We start from the raw sequence: 22,232 nt of genomic DNA on the forward strand, positions 1-22,232 counted from the left end.
GCCACTGTGCGTCACTTTTGTGACGCAGTGGCGGTGCAAAAGATTTGCTATGTGGCGACAAAATTACAAATTGATGCATCTAGGCAGATGTGTCATTCTGTAAAAAAACCGTGCCACATGAAACCGATGCAGCAGTGATGCAAAAGATGGACCATGTTGCAAGACAGGCCTCACTTCAACTCCAACAAGATAAGAAGCTTACGGATAGATTTATGATGACTGGTGCATCCCCAGGGATGTGCCAGTCATCCTGCGCCGCTGTTCCGCCACCCATGGTGCGCTGCATTTACAATGCGGCGCACCATGGGGCAAAAACAGCACAGATGCGTGACGCATCTGTGCCGTAAAGGTGGCGCATTGCTGGAGCTGCATCGCAAGTGCCATGCAGCTCCAGCAAGGCTTAGGGGTGCCCCATCTCCATTTAATCTGCAACCCTGAGTAGGCCTCACCTTAAACAAACCTCTGGATAGGCCACACCTTATCGTCATCCTGAATCAATCATTTAACATGTTAGGGATAGATTTATGATAGCCGTGTGCCTCTTTTGTGCCGCTGTGCGTCACTTTTGTGACGCAGTGGCGGTGCAAAAGATTTGCTATGTGGCGACATATTTAAAAATTGATGCATCTAGGCAGATGTGTCATGCTGTAAAGTCCTGTGCCACATGAAACCTGCGTCAGTTTTCATATAGGTGTTTTGTTGCAAGGTATGCATTAATTTGCAAGAAAGCCCTGTAAAACTAACACAGTGAAATTTAGAAGATATCACTGACTCAGCTTTATAGCATTGCTGAATCAAATCATTACGCCTGTTTGAAACAGGCATAAGGAGTGATGCACCATGCAATGTGTGGCTTGCTCCTGTGCATTGCAGTAGACATGTTGCGCTTACGACGTGATTCCTGCAATGTGCTGCTTTTGCGGCACAGATGCGTGACGCATCTGTGCTGTTTTCACTCAATGGTGCTCCACATTGTAAATGCAGCACACCATGGGTGGCAGAGCAGCGGTGCACATTAACTGGTGCATCCCTGGGAATGCGTCAGTTAACATAAATCTGCCACTTTACATTTAAGTATGAGCAGGGGACACAGAGTTGGTGAGGCTTATCCAAGGTTAAGAAGAGATGAGTCCTGTTCACTGAAAACTTGGACATAGGCCTTACCTCCTCAGCATCGCTGGTCATGGCTAAATAATAGCTGCAAAATGTTACTCTTGTTAAACAATTTTACTATTATAGTCTCTGAGATTTGTGCCTTACTCTGCAACATCTCATTGTTGTTCTCTTTCTTTAAAGATAACGACAACATCAACATGAGCGACAATCAGCAATCAGTTGATCTCGACCTCATAATTGAACTCGTAATTGAAACATCAGTGGAAGTAGATCCCTTGGATGCTTTAAATCCTGAGGATGAAGAAGAACATGATGAGGATGCAGATTTGTCAGAATTGTATGACATAGGGTGGGAAGCTGACGTGCTTGAGCCTATGGAACTATAAACATTTATTTTTAAAAATGTATAATAAATGAAAAGTAAAAATGTAAACCGTTTCATTTAAAAATAAAGACACCTTCAAAAACAGGTTATGTGTAGTGTCTTCAATAAAATATTAAAATATGCTCATAAAATTAGATCAGATTCACATATAAAACAGCACAGGTAAAATGAATATGAATTCCATTTCTTTTCTGCTATTTCTGTATTCTAAATTTGCCAAGCACTAAAAATGTCAAGTAGTGTGTTAAGTTTTTGATGACTGTTATTGATTTACTGTTTGGTAATAGTGGTTAATAACATTTTTTATTATATTTTACCACAGATTCAACTGCAGATCATTTCAAGATTTCAGCATGCCAACTAAAGAAAGACTTAGAAAGGCTGCAAAACGTCAAAGACAGCAGGTAAATGATATAATGCAGCAGTCCTCTAAGAAAAAAACTTGTCAAGTCACCAAGAAAGCACCGGGTAAGAGCACAAAAACATTTATAAGAAATATTTGTAGTAAAAAAAATATTACTACAGAAAATGTTTCAGTCCAGAAAAAGAGAAGCATTTTAAACGGAAAGGAAAGGCCAATCAAAAATGTTACTGCTAGAGCAAGAGATAACTCTGTGCATGATAGTAGAAGGAAACAACAGTTTAGGGACATTCGTAAACGAATGTTCCGCAACAGGATAATTGGCAATTTGTTAAAAAATATTAAGAAAGGTCAACAGAAAGTGGTTTTTTATAAGAGAAAGAAAAAGTTGAGAAAGTTATTGATCAGGCATTTGAAATTAAACGTAAGTTATTTATTTTGATAATCAATAGAATTAGGAAGCTAAACAAGGCAATTTATGATTTCAAAAGAAATAGTAGATGGAAGAGAATAGTTAATCGTAGTAATTTTTGTGAAGTTTTTTCCGGAGAATGGATGCATAGTTCAAGTTGTGAGGCATTTTTTAATGAGGAGAGTTATTTCCAGGATAATGATTTGGTGCATGCAGTTGACACCAGTGGTCGAGCTTATGAAGTGAAAGATGGTTGTCCAGTTGAAAAAGAAAAACTTGTGACAACAGAGACAGAAGAGGTGTTAGGTAATGAGGTTTTAGGAAGACGTCCTAAGGGTCATGTGTACACCTGGAAGTGTAGTAGTATTTGCAGTGTGCGACAGGATTCCATCAATTTGCTTTGTGATTTTGTATGGACATTTAATAAGAAAAGTTTGAAGCAGAAAATGAAGTTGTTGCAAGAATTAGATCCTTGCAGAGTGAGAGAAGTGACAGGTTTGCATGGTCATTCACTGGCTTGTCTTTCCAGGAGAGTATGCCAGAGTGTTTTTCATCATTTCAGGATGCTAGCAGTGCATCATAATAAAGTGAGGAAATTAGTTAGAATGTTGTATTATGCTAAGAGTCCAGCAATTATGCTTAAACAATTATGCGCTGCTCTTTTGCATGGTTCAGAAGTAGATGTGAAGAATATTTGTGCAGAAATTGAGTTTGGTTACTTTGGAAGTAAAGAGGAGAATGTTGAAATTGACCAAGAAGAAGAGGGTAATGTGGAAGATAGAGTACAGGTTTCCAGTACAGATAATTTTCAGAGGGAAATTGCGACATTTCAGGTGAAATCAAGTGAGAGGCCTAATTTCACTTGTGTGTGTTGTCGACGCACTTATTATAAGAATCAGACTAAGTTAGTGGATTTATATGCAAAAAGTGAAAGGGAAAATAATAGTGAATGGAAGGATTTCACAACATACTTGATGGTAGAAAATTGTTTTGATTTGGGATCGGATCAACGTGTGTGTACTTATTGTTGTAGCAAATTAAATCAAAACCAGATGCCTGCTAGAGCAGTTCATAATAATCTGGAATTGGTTGAGATTCCTTCTGAATTGAAGGATTTAAATACTTATGAATCTATTTTGATTCAAAGTATCCATCCCTTTCAGGCTATTGTAAGAATGGAGCCAAAGACAGGGAAATTGCCTCCATCAGATTTACAGAGAGGATTAAAGGGGAGAGTTGTTTATTTGCCTCTAGATTTGAAGAAAAACATTAACACAATTGGAGTAGAAAAAGTGGAAGAGGAACCTCTGGTTATCTTAGTTAATGGGGTTCCGACAAAGAATAAGAAAATATGGCAAGATTTAGTGAATGTTAGGAAAGTCAAAAAGGCAACATTGTATTTGAAAAAAAATAATAAGTACTATAAGAATGTTTATGTTGCAGAAGAGGAAGTAAGTGAGGAAGAGGATAGCGATTTGTGTGCTGGTCAAATTGAGAAAGTAGAACCCTCTACTAGTGAAGAAATATATGAACATTATAGTGTTCATCCTTTGCATTCCAAGGAAGTCATGGGGAATGCTATTGAGTTGTTTCAAATGAAACAAGCCAAAGGGAGTCCCATTAGTGTTTGGGAGGAAAGTTTGGAAGCTCGGTGTTTCCCACAGCTTTTTCCAACAGGTCAGGGAGGAAGATATGATGAGCGACCTCATCAAATTCCTGCTTCTGAATACCGGACTTTGCGATTGTATGCAGGAGATGCTAGGTTTCGACAATGTATTCCCTATGTGTTTCATCTCCTGTTTGAAAGTGATCTGTCTGGACTGTCATATGCAGTGAACCACATCTTGAAAAGTGGTATACACATGCAAAACATCTCGGCAAGTGACTTTATGGATAAAGTCAATGTCCAAGACAGTATTTTGGATTCTCACCTGATTAATCTCATGGCGTGTCAGCGTGGTACTAATGAGTACTGGTACCGTCGTCATGGTGATTTAAAATGTATGCTGAGGAACTTAGGAACTCCCACATGGTTCCTCACTCTGAGCTGTGCCGAGTATGGCTGGGAAGACTTACTTGAATTTCTACGAGAGGCAAATGGAAACATCGAAAACATCGAATTCAAGACACCCGGAGAACTGTGCTCTTTGGATCCAGTCAATGTATGCCGGTACTTCAATCATAGATTTGAAGCTATGATGTCTTTCATCATGAATAAGAAGAATCCACCTCTTGGAGAGGTGTTGGATTTCTTCTGGAGAAAGGAGTACCAAGCAAGAGGTGCTCCTCACATACATATGCTGTTTTGGATCAAGGATGCATCTAAATTTGGAACAGATCCAGAAGACTCAGTGATGAGTTTCATACAACAGTATTCTACGTGTGCTGTTCCAAACGCAAAGGAGAAGAAAAGCCTAAGAGAAAAAGTTCTACGTTTCCAAAGCCATCGTTGTGGAAAGTACTGTCGTCGTAAATTCCGAAACAAGGACAAGTTCTACACCAAATGTCGTTTCGGCTTTCCACGACCGGTGATTTCTAAAGGAAGAGTAAACAGTTTGATGTCTTCGCTGCGACATAATGTGATGAAGAAATCATCTAAAAACACATACAATTTGAAGAGGAACGAAGAGTCCAAGTACATCAATGACTACAACCCGGTGATTTTGTCCATGTGGAATGCTAACATGGATATACAGTTTGTGGCTGATAACTGTATGGCTGTGGCTCGGTATGTGACATCTTACATCACCAAAAAAGAGAAGACAGAATTGAAGGATATGTGGGAGGACATTTCCCATGAAAAGAGCCTCAGCAAGAAGTTGTACAGTTTCAGTCTGAAGATGTTGTCGCATCGAGAAATCGGAGCTTACGAATGTTCTGACCGGTTGTCTTCAGCAAGTCTCTATGCCAAATCCAGGAGTATCGTTTGGGCGAGTCTTGGTCTTGCTGCAACGCGTAATCGAGTTCTGAAACCTGTGCGGGAAATTAAGTATTTGGCGGAAAAGGAGCCAAACAGTACCGACATTTTGAAGAGCAACATGTTGGATACATTTTATCCAAATCGAAGCAGTCACCTCGAGAATGTTTGTCTGTATGAGGTTCTTCAAAATTACATATTCAAGAGGAACATCAAAGAAGATACTGAGAAAGGAGTGTATGCTGTAATTGGAAGTGAGGGATGTCTGGTCAAGCAAAGAAAATGCCACTTGGTAAACCATCGAAAATTGAGTGGCGAATCTCCTGAAAAAAAGGAGTTTTTCTATTTAGCACTTTTGCAACTTTTCAAGCCTTGGCGTGCAGAAGAGGAACTGCTTGGAGATTTCCTCTGTTACGAAGACTCTTTCACTGCCGCCAAGGAGACCATAGAATGTCCTGCTTTTCCCAAATATGTAGAAATGTTGAATGCGGAAATCGAGCAGGAAGCAACGATTGCAGCCGAGATTGCCAGAGACAGTTCTCAGGACAGTCAGAGTTCAGCTTCATTGAGTCAGGATCCACTAGGAGGACCTGTTATTGAAAATGAGGCTGCCACTGCTATGAATGAAGTGGAAAGAGCCATGGCACATGCTCAGGAGGATGCGGTTAACTTAGAAGAGTTGGAAAGACAACTCAACGTTGAGCAGAGGAAAATATATGACAAAGTTACCATGCAAATTGATCATGGATTAAGTCATGAGAAGAAAGAGTGCTCATGTACGTCGTTGAAGCCTGTCCGACTCTACGTGAGTGGAGAAGCGGGAACTAGAAAAAGTTTCCTTATTAAAGCAATTTCATGTTATTTGCAGGAAAGGACTGAGTCATCGCTGTCTTGTGTTGTCACCGCTCCAACTGGACTGGCAGCACATAACATTAAAGGGATTACTTTACATTGTTTACTGATGCTGCCAGTGGAGCATGACAACAAATTACAATATCACAAGCTATCTGGAGATGCTTGTTGTGAAGTTTCAAGAATCTTGAGGAAAATGAAACTTCTTATCATTGACGAAGTAAGCATGGTTTCCAATGTCATGCTTGCCTTTGTGCATTTGAGAATGCAAGAAGTTCTCAAAACAGAGTATGATGTGTTATTTGGTGGCAAACACATCATTGTTTTCGGAGATCTTCTGTAGCTGACACCAGGGAAAGGGCAACCTGTGTTCAAAATGCTCACGCATGAAGATACCAGGAAGTGCCTAGGGAGCATTGGCAACGTCAATATATGGTTAAACTTCAATTATGCTGAACTGCATGAAAATATGCGTCAGGCAAAGGATGAAGTTTACAAGAATATTCTACAAGATGTTAGAATTGGAAAAGTGACCGAGCATGGGAAAGAAGCTTTACATGCACGATTATTGTCAAATTTATATCCAGAACAAGATGTTGTGCCTGAGAATATTTTTCAGAAAATTACTGAGAAGAAATCTGGAATATGTTTGATGCCAACTCTTGCAGAATGTGCCATCTTCAACAACAAAATGTTGAATTTAGAAAAGCAAGAGATTGTGAAACTGGAAGCTATTGACAGAGTAGAGCATATGGGATCAACAATTATTTTGTCTGAGAATTTGAAAACAAAATTGGATTCATTAGAGAAGACTATATCTAAAACTGCAGGTTTTGAAAAGACTCTCAATGTGTGCTTGAACTGCCGTATAATTTTAAGAAGGAATTTACATGTTGAAAGAGGTCTGGTAAATGGATCAATGGGTAATGTTGTTGATTTTGTGAAATACAGAAATAGAGATGGAATTGAATTTTTAAAAATTAAATTTGATGGCATTGACAAAGTACAGCTAATTGGTCGTTGTTCTGCTAGATTTTTGCTTGTAAAAGACTTATATGTTCGCCGTAAGCAGTTTCCTGTTTGCTTGGCATATGCGGTGACAATCCATAAATCGCAAGGTTTAAGTGTAGACAGTGCATTGGTGAATATTGGCAGTTCTGTGTTCAAGGAGGGTATGGCATATGTGGCATTGTCAAGAGTTAGAACTTTATCGGGATTGTACTTGATTGAGTGTGATGTCACAAACATTTGTGCGGATCTAGATTGTGTTAAGGAATACAATAGGTTGAGAAGAGAGTATGCGCCACATTTGCCTCAATATACTTTGTTTGAGAAACGTGTGGTAGGCCGGAAACGAAGAAATGTGACCAATACTGGGGAGGTTGTAGCAAAAAGACGAAAAGTCGATGAACCTGAAATTATAAGCAGAAACAAAAAGGATTCTGTTGAAGATATTGTTGGTTTTCAATTTGAAAACAGTTCTGTGTCAACTGCTATGCTAATGTAGTGGTTAATGTTTTGTTTTCTCTAGAAAATGTAAAAGAAGAGATTGTGGTCAATTCTGATCAAAGATTATGCAGTTTGTTAAATTCTGTGTTAGAGAAATGTAGCACTGATAGAACAAAAATAGAAAGTGTGTCTGAAATTCGAAATCTGTTAGACAGATGTTCAGGCCAAACACAATTCTCTCAAAATATTCAGCAAGATTGTCAGGAGTTTTTAATGTATATGCTTGATGTATTGCATGCTGAAGGTGTAGATGTAGATCACCTGTTTGGGCTTTCTTATCAATGGCAGCATGACTGCGAGAACTGTAGGGTATCAAGTACTACTAGTGTAGACTCAGAAAGATTTATATATTTAACTTTGCCAGACAGTAAATCAGTCTCCTTTAATAAGCTAGTAAAAGCAGCTGATCACAACATGGAATGTAGCCAATGTAAATCTGAAATGATGTCAACCTTATTTATACGAACATATGGCCAGTATGTCATTTTAATGTTCCAACGATGTAGGTCTGATGGAACAAAATTGACAACTTTAATTAAAAATTTTGTGGCTTCACAGTTGTCAATATCAGGAAGGACTTTTGTAACTGTAGCAATTATATATCGTGACGGTCCTTCAATAACATCAGGACATTACACAGCTTATTTAAAGTCTAGAAATGGCTGGTCATTCTGCAACGATTCTGTTTTAATTTTCCAAAAAAAATTGCCGTATGACCTTAAAAATTCTTACTTGGTGTTTTTAAAACCAAAATTTTAGGGAAAGAATCTCGGGATGTGCTCTGAGGAATTTCAAGAAGTTCTAATGGCTCCTACACGATTTGGCCTTGAGGATAAGTGTAGTACAGAGACATAACTTCTTACCATAACACTGGACGTCATGGAAAAATAAGTGCACTTTGAATGAGTTCAGAAAAACTATTTCTTTTTATAAGCTAATTCAAGCAGCCAATCAAAACATGGAGTAGAGGGAATGTAAGTCTGCAATGCTGTCTACTGTTTTATATTGCTTTGTGATTAAAAGTGATGTAGTGAATTAAATAATTGTAGTAGTCATACAGGTAGTGTAAGTCTGCTTCATAGTAAGCAGTATCAGTGTCATAGGAAATTTAGAACATGAGTGAGCAAGAAGGGTAAGATATTAGTAATCCAGGATTGTGAAAATGATCTTCAACATTTTAATTCTGAAAGTTGCGGAAATACAACATGACGGGATTGGCTTACAAGAATTCGAAGAGTTATAAATGGCTCTGACATGATTTGGCCTTGTGGAAACGTGTGGTAGAGAGCGAGAAGTCATTTATTGTATGTAACATATTTTTCAAAACGATGGAGGTTTTCTTTCAGAAAGTGGCGGGCTGAAAGTAATAACAGCACAACAGAGTAAAAGCTGTTCATAGGACATCCTTCGACGTCATGGAAAGTAAGTTAACTTTAAGGAGTTCTGAATTCTGATTTGTTATGGTGTATGGGTTTTTTAAACACAATCATTTTGATTGTGTTTTTTTTTCCCCGCTGTTATATGATGAATACCTTCAAGTCACTGTTTTTAGTGAAATTTGATACATTCTGAGAACAGCAAAAATAAACCATTTAACATGTATAATTAATTCTGTACTGTTTGCATTTATGATGTACATGTAGAACTGTGTAGGAGGCATGGAGAAGGTGAGACTTCTGTAAGTGTCAAAGTTGTTGCATACAGTGCTCATATTCTACGTAGTCTTTCATATGATAGACTACATTTCCACAATGAGATACCTAAGCAAAGGAAACACAGGTGATATGATTGTGGAATGAGCAAAAAAAATTGCACGTTTTTCAATTATATTACCTGTGTTTCCTAACATTACACATCACATTGTGTAGATGAGGTTTAGGCCTGTTCCTGGAGACAGAGGAGGTCTGACATTTGTTCAAGAGTGCAGTGGACATGACACACTTGGTTGGTAGGCCTGCACATGTATTATCTCCTCTGTATTCTTCAACAAACCTAAATTTCATCTTCAACTCTGAGTAGGACTTACCTGAAACAAATCTTGGGATAGGTTACACCTTATCGGCATCTTGAAACAATGATTTAAAATGCTAGGGTCAGATTTATGATGGCCGTGCGCCTCTTTTGCTCCGCTGTGGGTCACTTTTGTGTAAAAGATGCACCATGTTGCAAGATAGGTTTCAGTTCATCTCCAGCAAGATACCATCAGTTTGAAATGTATATAATTAGCACTGTGTAGGGGGCATGCAGAAGCTGAAGCTTTTGTAAGTGTCAAAATTGTTGTATACACTGCTCAACTTCTGTGTACTGTTTGATATGCTAGACTCCATCTGCACTATGAGATACCTAAGCAAAGGCAACACAGGTGATGTGATTGTGAAATGAGGAAAATAAACTCCACATTTTTCAATTACATCACCTGTGTTTCCTAAGTTTACGAATGACATTGTGCAGATGAACTTTAGGTCTGTCCACGGACACAGAAGAGGTCTGGCCTTTGTTCAAGAGTGAAGTGGAAATGACTTACTTCATTAGTAGGCCTTCACATGTATTATCTCCTCTGTATTCTTCAACAAGTGTAAATTTGATCTGCAACCCTGAGTAGGCCTCACCTTAAACAAACCTCTGGATAGGCCACACCTTATCGTCATCCTGAATCAATCATTTAACATGTTAGGGACAGATTTATGATAGGTGTATGCCTCTTTTGCGCCACTGTGCGTCACTTTTGTGACGCAGTGGCGGTGGAAAAGATTTGCTAATTACAAAATGATGCATCTAGGCAGATGTGTCATGCTGTAAAAAAACAATGCCACATGAGACCGATGCAGCAGTGATGCAAAAGATGCACCATGTTGCAAGATAGGACTCACTTCATCTGCATCAAGATACTGTTAGTTTAAAATGTATATTTTTAGGACTGTGTAGGGGCATGGAGAAGCAGAGGCTTCTGTAAGTGTCAAAGTTGTTGAAAAACTGTTTGTCCTTCAATCTTTTCCCTTGTCTTTTCTAATTTATTAAAAACATGTTTTAATATTTTTCAAATGTTTGTTCTCTCTTTCACAGATTGAAAGTATAAAAATAACAAATGACTAACTTAACGACAATTACAAGGTAAATGTTTTGTACTCTTTTCGTTATATTTCTATCACATTTAACTTCTATTAGTTCCACTGCTTCATTTCTTTAACCATCACTTTCCTGCCTTTGCTACTTCCCTCATTCCTTTCTCTATTACTTAATTACTCTACTCCTTCCACTATTTTTCTTAGTCCCTCTCTTCTCATACTTCTTTACTCTTGGTCACTCACTCTGTCTCTATTACTGTCACTGTTTCTGACTGATCAAATTTTTTTTTTTTAAAAGAACAGTAAGTGTAAGGGAAGGAAACAGACAGTTATGTTAAAAGAAAGACAGCTATAGGGAGTAAACTAGGGATACTGTTACCCGCAATCCTCTGCTGATGATGTCACTGACCATGTCATGAATGATGTAATATGTGACACCATCAGCAGTGGATTGCGGGTAACAGTATCTCTAGTTTACTCCCCTATAGCTGTCTTTCTTTTAACATAACTGTCTGTTTCCTTCCCTTATACTTACTGTTCTTTTTAAAAAAAAAAAAAAATGTGGGTTCGCTCCCGGTTCGCGTACCGGCGAGCGAACCGGGAAGTGAACCAAGAGAAATAGAGGTTGGCAGAGTTCCAAATATTCTACCAATTTTTTTATAGCGGGGAGGTAGTTCTGAAAAGAACTTTTTTTTATTGTTTTTGTTGTTTTATATTTTTTTATTATTTTTCTGAACATTTTTTTACTTTTTTTGAATTTTTCTGAACGGTTTTATATTTTTTTGGGTTTTTTTGGGGGGGGGGAACGAAAACGATTCATTGTAAAGGGCTCAACAGGAGCAACAAAAAAAAAAGAATTTATTGTCTGGGGCGTTTCGGACAAACATGATTATCGATAGCTCTGTTGATTAACGTGATGCTACTTTCTCTGTAGCAAATGAACTGATTACAAAGTACGCAGACTTGTTTTACTTCCCCGAATCTCATTTGTATGTTTGGGACCATCTCCCTCCCCTCTGGTCCCGTCACTTCCGGTACAACAGATCTTCTGGCCATAGAAGGGGGATTATCTTGCTCGTTACGTAACTGTGCAGCACTGTAATTGTTAGGATGCCACCTACTCATATGGCGATGCATTGTGTAGTTTCCGTAACTGTATTTCTTCTCGGTCCCTCTGGACAGTCTATCTTGACATATAAGGCAAGTTACGTACCTTGCATTGACTTTTTTCTGGCCTCGGGGAAATTTAAAAAATTGCCAAATAAAGTTTTCTTTCAGGTGAGACCTCCTGGGCTCCTCAGGCAAAAAATGCCTCTCTTCCTGCTCTTCCTCCTCTTCCTCTTCTTCCTCTTCTTGCTGAATTATAACTTCAGCAGGTGGCCCTCTCTTCCTTTGATGTGGTGGAGGTGGTGGGGAAGCACCAGCTGAAGCTACTAATGAAGCCATTGCTCACTGGTAACAAAGGGTCTTTCTCTCACAAAGATGAAAGTCAGAGTGAGGAAAGAAGGAGGGGTTTTCATCATTTGGGAAAAACAATAGTTCTAAACCAATGAAAAGTGTTAATTTTAGATCACATGACCTAGTCTTACATCATTAGGAAACCAAAAGTGAAATGAACCAATGAAAAGTGTTATTACCAAGTCACATGACCTGCTGTGTTTACGTTACGCGCTTTGGGGCGCGTCCCGGATCGCTTCCGGGAAGCTGCGCTTCGCGCCTCGGTTCGCGTACCAGTTCGCTTCCGGGTACGCTACGTTGGCGCGTCATATGACGTATTACGCGACAACGCGATACGTCACGCTGACGCGACGCGTCACGATGTTGTTTTCTAACGCAGCAGTTGCGGAAACGGAACGTTTACCGGTTCGCGGACCGGGTCGCGGCACCAAATTGCGCTAACGGGAAGCTAACCGGTTTGCGTACCGGGAGCGAAACAAAAAATATAATTAAAAAAAAAAATATTAAAAACATGTAAAATATATTTTTTGATTTAAAGAAAAATACATTTTAAAGCTTTTGTTATTTGCTATTAAAAAACCATTGAAATTCACTGAAAAAACCATAGGTTGTAGACCATATATAGTTAGGAATTAGCATTTAAAAAACCTTTTTTTACTCACACAAAACCATTAAAATTCCATATATAGTTAGATGTACTAACTATATATCGCGCACCCGCAATCCACTGCTGATCATGTCACATATTACATCATTCATGACATGGTCAGTGACATCACTGATGACATCACTGATGACATCTCAAATGACATCACTGATGACATCACTGATGACATCTCAAATGACATGACTGATGACAACACTGATGACATCTCAAATGACATCATTGATGATATCTCTGATGACATCACTGATGACATCATTGATGACATCTCAAATGACATCACCGATGACATCACTGATGACATCACTGATCACATCTCAAAAGACATCACTGATGACATCACTGATGACATCTCAAATGACATCACTGATGACATCACTGATGACATCACTGATGACATCTCAAATGACATCACTGATGACATCACTGATGACATCACTGATGACATCTCATTTGACATTACTGATCACATCACTGATGACATCATTCATGTGATAATACGATGAACCTCTTCAGACTCTAATATAACCTTAGATACACTCAGTGCAAACAGACACTCACAGACTGTCACTCATCCATGGAGTTACTCACACACCTAGTCAGTCATGCAAAGAATCAATCACACCTCCATTTCCTCAACTATACAGTTATACACACCTTACTTATTCAAACATATAGTAACACATATTTACTCTCTTATACCATCCCTGATACAAGTTCACAATGATCCATACAGCCACTCACACATTTACTGGCTCTTTTGCACAGTTATTTATATATGTCAACTCTCACATGTATTGTGTTTTACATATGTACTTACTTTGACATGTAGCACTGAGATATCCATTCACTCACCAATACACTCATGCACACAGTCAACCGCCCATACAGCTGTTTCCACATGCACTTTTGAACCCATACATCTAGTGAATCAACTGCTCACACATCTATGCACAGAGTCATACACCTCCCAGCCACCCACACACACACTCAGTCTCCCATACAAATACTTGGGCAACCAATCAATAATCTTGAGGACCGAAATGCATTGGGTTGAATGTTTTGGAACCATGAAGTTTTAAATAATTGTCTGTGATTAAGCCTGGATGGGCACTCTCAGAATAATAAGACGCATAAAAACATGAAAACTTCGCATCTTTGACGTGATGGTGAAAAAATGTGTAAACATCGGAAAAGAACTTGAATAAAAACCGGAAGAATTTGGAGTAAATATGGAATACGTGTGTATATCATTCACATTTGTGCATATGGCTGTGCAACTCCTTTGTGGCACGGACACCCCGTGCCGTTTACAGAGCCAACCAATCAATAACCCATATAGTTACTCATATAGCTACTGATCAACACATGCAGCAGTTTACAGAACAACAGACATAATGATGCACAAATTAAGACAGTTTAGTCACTAACACATGCACTCAGTGAGACACATTTAATCACTCACTCATACAGTCAGTCATGCACCTACTAAATCCTTCATCCAGACACTTATACATCCACTCATTCTTCAATATGTAAGACATATTTTAACTTTACAGAAACATACAGTCACTGGATGTTGTCATCAGTGATGTCATCAGTGATGTCATTTGAGATGTCATCAGTGATGTCATCAGTGATGTCACTGACCATGTCATGAATGATGTAATATGTGACATGATCAGCAGTGGATTGCGGGTGCGCGATATATAGTTAGTACAACTAACTATATATGGAATTTCAATGGTTTTGTGTGAGTAAAAAAAGTTTTTTTAAATGCTAATTCCTAACTATATATGGTCTATAACCTATGGTTTTTTCAGTGAATATATATATACATATATATACATATATATATACATATATATACCCACGTTTGCTCCGTTAGGATTACAGATGGCCCCATGGGAGGTGGCGTGTACTCCGGCCGAGCACGCCGGTAATTCAATATTCCCAATCACAGCAATGTTCACGCTCTCAGGAAAACGCCACACAACGCCAGAGAATGTCTCCAAGGGTGTTTATTCACACCTACATGTTTCGGCTTGTGACAAGCCTTGATCACGTAAGTGGAAGTGTGTATGTGCACTAGTTAATAAAGACAATCATTGAAAAATAGTGAACACAAACGAAGGGCAACCGCCACAATCTGAAACGGCAGACATCTTAGAATGGTGAATATATATACAAATTAATAGATGTTTTCTGCAGGCACAACCTGAACAAATCAAAGATGTAAGCGCTGTGAAACCTATTGCATCAGTTCACAATCTGACCCCATCACTTTGAGCAAATGAACATAAATCTAATGCATTTCATGTTTGTCGTGTGAATAATAAATGAATACATAACTCTGCCATTGCACATATATGCAGAATACATGCTCAAACCACAACGTAAATTCATGGATCATCAAAGAAGTTACTGATGGCAAATGAAAACAGGTTATTGCAATATGAGAGCACATGGTGGCGTTACATAGATGACCTGTTTATTGTCTGGAGGGGATCCGAGAGGGATGCCAGAACGTTCAATCCACTGCTGATGATTTCACATATTACATCATTCATGACATGGTCAGTGACATCACTGATGACATCACTGATGATGGGCGCGCGAGTTATAGTGTGTCCAACTAACTATAACGTGGGAATTTCAATGGTTTTGTATGAGTAAAATGTTCAGCTAACTATAACTGGTGTGAAACCTATGGTTTTTTCAGTGAATTTCAAAGGTTTTTTAAATGCTAATTCCTAACTATAACGAGTGTTAAACCTATGTTTTTTTCAGTGAATTTCAAAGGTTTTTTGAAAGCTAATTCGTAACTATAACGAGTATGAAACCTACGTTTTTTAAGTGAATTATTACATTTTTGTAATAGCTATTTTTTTATTGCTATTAGTTATTATATATTTTATTTAATTATTCAAATATTCTATATTTTTGTAATATTAATTTTTCAATGTATTTTTCCTATGTTTTTATTTTTCATTTTTTAACTCCGGAGCGCTCAGGGTGCGCGTACCCGTAAACGCACCCATACACGTAGTGTAAGCGCTATTTCCACGAGCGAAAAAATATATAATTATGTATTTAAAGTAAATAATAATTCAAGACATTCAGAGGCATACTCATAAAAGTAGTATTTTTGATTTTAAATAACCATATTTTAACTTTAAACACATTTCTGAAAATCAAGTAAAACGTCATTCACACGCGCCGTGTAAGCGCCCCCAGAAGTGCCTCCGTAAGCGCCTATGTACGTGCCTCGTTAGCGCACCCGAAAGCGCTCCAGAGCGCGTAGCATAAGCGCGTAAAGCCAAGTGACCTTAAAACAACACTTTTCATTGGTTCATAACAGTTTTTTTTCCAAATATTGAAAGCCCCCACCCATTTTCCTCACTACCACTTTGAACTTGGAGAGAGCAAGAGCTGTTCCCTGGTTCTTCTGCAGCATCTTGTCTTTTTCTGAAGAATGGCTGTAACACAGACAACCTCCAGTGACTATGATGAATGGTTTGTGCCAGAGGACCCTCCTCGGCGCAAAGTCAAAGAACATTTCATTTGGACATTTTTGACCTTCCCCGAAGGTGAAAAGAAGGTGAATGCGGCAAAGGTGTGCTGCAAAATATGTGGCACCACCTTGTCACGTGGTGACCCAACCAAAAAATACAGCTTTGGTAATGCCACTTTAATCAGGCATGTTGAGAGGAGACACCCCAACAACTATGCGAGGGAGAGTGTCAGGGACCTGGCATGCAATCCCCCAACAGATGGCGGCAGCACCTCGACTGGTGGAGCAACAGCTTCTGGTAGACAAGGTGCAAGATTAATTCCCAGCGTGCAGCCGGTGTTTGCAGGTCTGAAATTTCTGTGCAAGGACTGCGATGAATTGATTTGCTATGGGGAGCAGAGCGTCGAACTTATTGTTTGCAGAAAACAAGAACACCGCTGCTCCACCCACCACTAATTTTTACCCTTTTTTTGCTCCTGTTGAGCAGTTTTGGATTCCCTGGTTTTGTTTTTCTCCCCAAAAAAACCAACAAAAGTATAAAATCGTTCTGAAAAAGTATAAAAAAAATATAAAAACGAAAAAAGAAGAAAAAAAAAGTTCTTTTTAGAACTACCTCCAATTCTCCAAAAAGAGCTATATTCCTTATATATTCTCTCATTCTTTTTTTCAATGAATGTGCACTGCAAAAATGAATGGATAAAATGACTGAATGAAGGGTAGAAAGTGACTGAGGGATAAAATGACAGAAGGGGAGTGAGTGAGGGTGAGTTGATGACAGTGAGGGATGGAAGGTGAGTGAGGGTGAGTGAAGGGGGAGTCACAGAGTGAGGGGATGGAGGGAGTGAGGGTTATATAGAGGGAGTGAGGGAAGAGGAGTGAGGAAGTGAGAGGATAGAGGGACTGAGAGAAGGAGTGAGTGAAGTGGAGTACGGTGAGAGAGGAAAGGAAAATCAGTGAGGGAGCGAAGGAAAGGACGAGAGGGGAAGGGAAGTGAAGCAGGGGGACTGAAAGAAGGTGAGTGTGGGACGGGAGTGAGGGGAAGGGGAGTGAACATTGGGAATAAGGATAAGTGAGGGAAGCGGAGTAAGGGAACGGGGGTGAGGGAGGGTAAAAGAAGAGCAGTGAGGTTGAGGAAAGAGTGGTGATAGAGGGTGGATAAAGGCAAGTGAGCGTGAGACAAGGGGAGTGAGGGAGTTTATTTATTTATTTTTATTTATTTTTTACACTTATAAGGTGCACAGCTACCCAAAAAGGGTTTCCCGGCGCCATGACACAGCACAGAAGAAAAAAGGTGGGAGGTTTGCAGGATCGTTCACGTTATTGTTCGAACAGCCAGGTTTTGATGTTTTTTCTGAACCTGGCATAGTTTGCGAATGAGTGGAGGGAGTGCGTTCCAAAGCTTGGGTCCTAGCTGGGCAAAGGATTTTCCTCCCATTCTTGCAAGTTTATACCTGGGCACCCACAAATTTGCTGCTGATTGTGACCGTAAACTGCGTTTGGGAGTGTAGGAATGGGCTAAAGCTTGCCGGTATTTAGGTGCCGTACCTGCCTTTATTTTAAACATGTAATTGAGGGCCTAAAATCTAATCCGGTTCTCTACTCTGAGCCAGTGTAAGTCATGAAGGCATTTTGACACACTGGTATGTAGTGTAGTTCCTATCTTCCCAATAGGCTCTGCGCATTGGAATAATACCTACAGCAGTAAAGGCCTAGGCCAGACGTTAACTAGGTCTACTACTGTCGATACTAGACTTAAGTTTTGGGTTTGCCAGCGTAGCTCAGAGTTCGCTAGAAACTTTCTCGAATGTTCAGGAAAGAATTAACTCCCCTGATTAGACAAGAAGGGATTTAGTTTCTGACAACCATAGAACATGACAACTTTGCTCTCCCCTAATCAAGAGTGTATCTCCAGAGTCGTGTGAGCACAAGGCAATTATTTTACTCAGTCAGTACGTGCATTCTTAGTCTCATCAGATTGTAGAGAAAAGGAAGAGACGGGCGTGTTCAATAAAAAGGTGTTATTTATTGATCAGTCTCTTTTCTCGTACAAGAGAAATGGATCGATATTATTGCAATACTTATAGTTAAGTAAAGTGCATACATTAAAAGCAATAGTATAAAATAATACTGTAAAAACATTGATATGGTTTCTGAGCCATATGATGTTTAAAATGATTAAAATATATTTACATACACATATACATTTGACTAAACGTACTCAACTGGTGTTTCTAAATACGCCTACCCCGTGTACCTGACCTAAGTCTAATGCGTGGGCGGGAATAGAAAGCTACAGTTTAAGTTAAGTTTGTTTTTGCCAAGTGAATAACTAAAGAATTCTCTGTGAGGGGTTATTCAGTTCTGTACCTGGAAGTTAGGATGAATGAGGAATGGTATCTCTTTCTCTGCTCTCGATATTCCAGGCTGCCTGCGAGGGCTGCCCGAAAGCGCCGGTGCTGGGTCTCTCGGCAGGAGATAGCAGCGCGTCTCTCAGCGCGTCAGGAAGGCGGGGCTGCTGCCAGCGGGGTCTGCTCTGCTTCTGGGCTTCGGCAAGTATGGCTGCTCCGTCTCGTCACCACGCGTGTGTTTGCATAGGGCAAGATCGGCAATATTTATACCTTAAAGATGCCGAGATTGACGTAAGGATGGACATAGATACGTCAATAAAGATGTCATACGACTTGCTCGTTAGCACATTCTTTTACTGAAGTTCTCTGTGAAATCAAAACAATGGCCGCACGGATTTTCCAGGTTGTCATAGGTTTGATTTGTTATGAGAACAGCGTATGCCTTATCAGGGGCTGGAGGAATGTCGCTTGTCTAATTAGATCTCAAGCGTTATGACCTAATCAGATAACACGTTCCTGTGCTGTAGTGTGACTGCGTCAGATAACGGTATCTGCATCATGGGGGCTTTTCTTGCCTCATGGGCTGACTGTTAGTTAACTTGATAGTTAGTTTAACCAGAATAGGGTCAGGAATAGGGGGATCGATTCAGAACCTATAGGAATACATGACACCCACTCCACGCTAACTATGGTCATATTTACTAATCTATGCATAGTATAACATAGTACAACATACTATAGAGTATAGTGTATACCTCACCACCCCAAAATACATAAATGTATTTTGAAATTTTCAAATATACTGAATAATTGCAGTCATATATATTGTATGCACTTAAGCTATGGATTAAACGCTAATGTAAACACGCATTTGTAGACATTATTGCTTATTTGGTATATGAGAAATACACATGAAATGGCTCTTAATATGGCTATACAGAAAGAAAGTTTCATCACATAATAAAATATTTGTGAACATACCAGCGGGCAACTAAAGTTTATAAAGTATCTAAAAATAGAAATCTTAGTTCTCTAGGAATAGTTTCTTACTTTAAGCAGAAGATAAGTGTCCCGAAAATTTTGTAAAAAATAATTTGGGGCTGCTAAAAAATTGCTGTCCGTGAACTGGTGGGAAAAATTGTTCATGTGACTTTATTTTTAAAGTTGAAGGCCGAATTCAGGGAACGCCGTGTGCGAGCTTGCTCAAAAGTCTCTATTTCTGTTCTGGAGAGAACATCATATCATTAAGGCTTTCGAAAAAACTGTCAACAGCTTCATGGGAAAGTTCCACTAAGTCGGAAATAGGTGTAACCATGCATTCGTGCGCATGATTGTCTCCATTGACATTCTGATTCGCATTGCTGACAGAAGGTCGTACCTGATCGATGCTGCTTTCATCTTGAACTTCACTACTCTTCAATCACAGTGGTGAAGATTCCACGAATGCCGTCATCAGGATTGGCAGCCTTTGAGGGCAGCACAAAGCGTGAACCTTGGTAGGAACCAACAATGTATCTGCATCCACTGGTGCATCCGATTGTAGCGTCAGACAGGTGTCTAACACGCATTCTTCTCCGCATAGCAGACACCTCAATACAGGTAAAACACATCTTTGCCACATTGGTCGAAATGATAGAAACCAAGTCATGTTCAGGTCTCTAAGCCGGGAGAGTCCCAGGATTTTTGATATCCGGTCCCGGTATCCAATGGCTAGGATTGTTTCTGCCATTGTCGCGAGAGTTTGATCTGTGACATGGGTTGCCATAACGAAAAATAAGGACTAAGAATAGGATTCCTGCAATTAGTCCCAGGATCAGGGGAAGTCCGCCAAAAATCGAATGGACGAAATCTGGAAAAATACCCAGTATGGCTTTGAATGGTGTTAATGCCATCGAAAATACTGTCTTAAATACCTTTGAGACCCCAGTGGTATCAGAAATATTTAAGATTTCGCTCAGGATTTCTGCGAAATGTACGGGGGAATTAGTTGATAATAATGTATGTATCTCTGCAGTCGTCCTTGCGACTTGTAGATCATACGTTTCTTTTGATGACGTGAGCCTTGTAGGCGTCTGAAGAAGCACTGTTTTCATTCTGCTTAAAGTATCTATTCGAATAGAAGTAATTTTCAAATTGGGCCATGCCCTTGCCTCCCTGTCTGGAAAGGAGCTGGGGAACAAAGAACGTCCACAGCACTTGACCTTCGCAGTCGTAGTGACTAGATAAGGAGTCCCGGGCATAAGACTACAACATTTGCGGTCTACAATAAGAATGTAACTCCCAATATAGAGTCTTTGAAAGAATGGTTCTATTTCAGTTGCAGGTGCGCCTTGCTGGTGACATGAAAGGTTGTATGAATTCCCTTCACAGGCTCCATGCAAACTAATTCCGTTACACAGAAGAGTGCCGCTTAGTGACATGGCACAATTGTTGCCACTAAGATACACTTTCTGTCCTTTATTACTGACACATGCATGTGAATAGGGCAGGTTCCAAGTTGTTTTAAGGTACCCCTTCCCCAATTTCTCGTACATGCCAGCCTGTATATATTTTTGGCAGTATTGAAACCTGAAGGTTGAGATTGGAATATTTATGATTCCGTGGATTATCCATTCACTGACAGGTCGTTCTGACATTGTCATTGGTAATCTTTCTAGTTTTTCAATGCTCAAGATTGTATAATCAGCACCCTTTTGCGCCATACCGATTTGTCTATCAGTAAGGTTAAAGATTTGGAATAGTGACGTTGTGTTGATTAAACGCCAAGGCACATAGCCTGAACGCAGATTTTGTAACGTCCAGCCAAGCTGTACAATAGAACGCAATTGTGACTGACCATGTTGTAATAACAGTAAGTCTTGCGATAATATATCGATTGCTGAAGACACAATGCTGTCCAATGAAAAAATTCTGGAGGACAGAGTCATTAACCCATTGTCCACTACAGAAAGTGATTTTTCCAAATTAATACAGTCAATTTCCCGTATTCTCTCTGCTGTTTCAATTTGATTGACCTTCCAGGCCTCATTGTATGCTGCATATACAGAGGCTGCTATGAAACGCTTTTGACGCTGTTTGCGTGGTCCCATTATGAAATCACGCAAGTCAGCACCATCAGTAAGTAAAGTTAGGTGTTGCTTAATTTCAGGCAGTGTGGAAGTTTGTAGCCACTGAAGGCATAATTTGCCCACACTGTAGGTTGTTATTATCCCTGGGTGATGTCTTTCGGGATATCTAGGGTCTGGCCTGGTCATTTTGAACCCCTGTGTTTTATTCAGGAATCTGTCTTGACAGTTATTTGTATCTGTGGGCCAGATTAACCATTGTTTCCAATCAGGATGTGTTCTGTTTTGGTTTAATATATGGTTTACGTCTATCTCTTCATCCGTATCAGAGCTATTGCTAAACATTGTTGGCTTTGGAATAGACGGTTTATTTAAATCTTTGATTTTGGCTAGGCCAAGACAGGTGGTTTGTTGAACAGTGTCATTTAAAAATATCATTTGTTCTGGGATCATGCAAGCTCTAAACAAAGCTTCTAAACCCTGTACTTGCCATTCTTTTGTACCCCAAACACTTTTCAAATCAACATTTTTGTCCCAATAATCAAATCCAAAAGTATTCATTTCTT

Source organism: Lissotriton helveticus, chromosome 4_1 (assembly GCF_964261635.1).
Source record: "Lissotriton helveticus chromosome 4_1, aLisHel1.1, whole genome shotgun sequence".
Taxonomy (NCBI): Eukaryota; Metazoa; Chordata; class Amphibia; order Caudata; family Salamandridae; genus Lissotriton; species Lissotriton helveticus.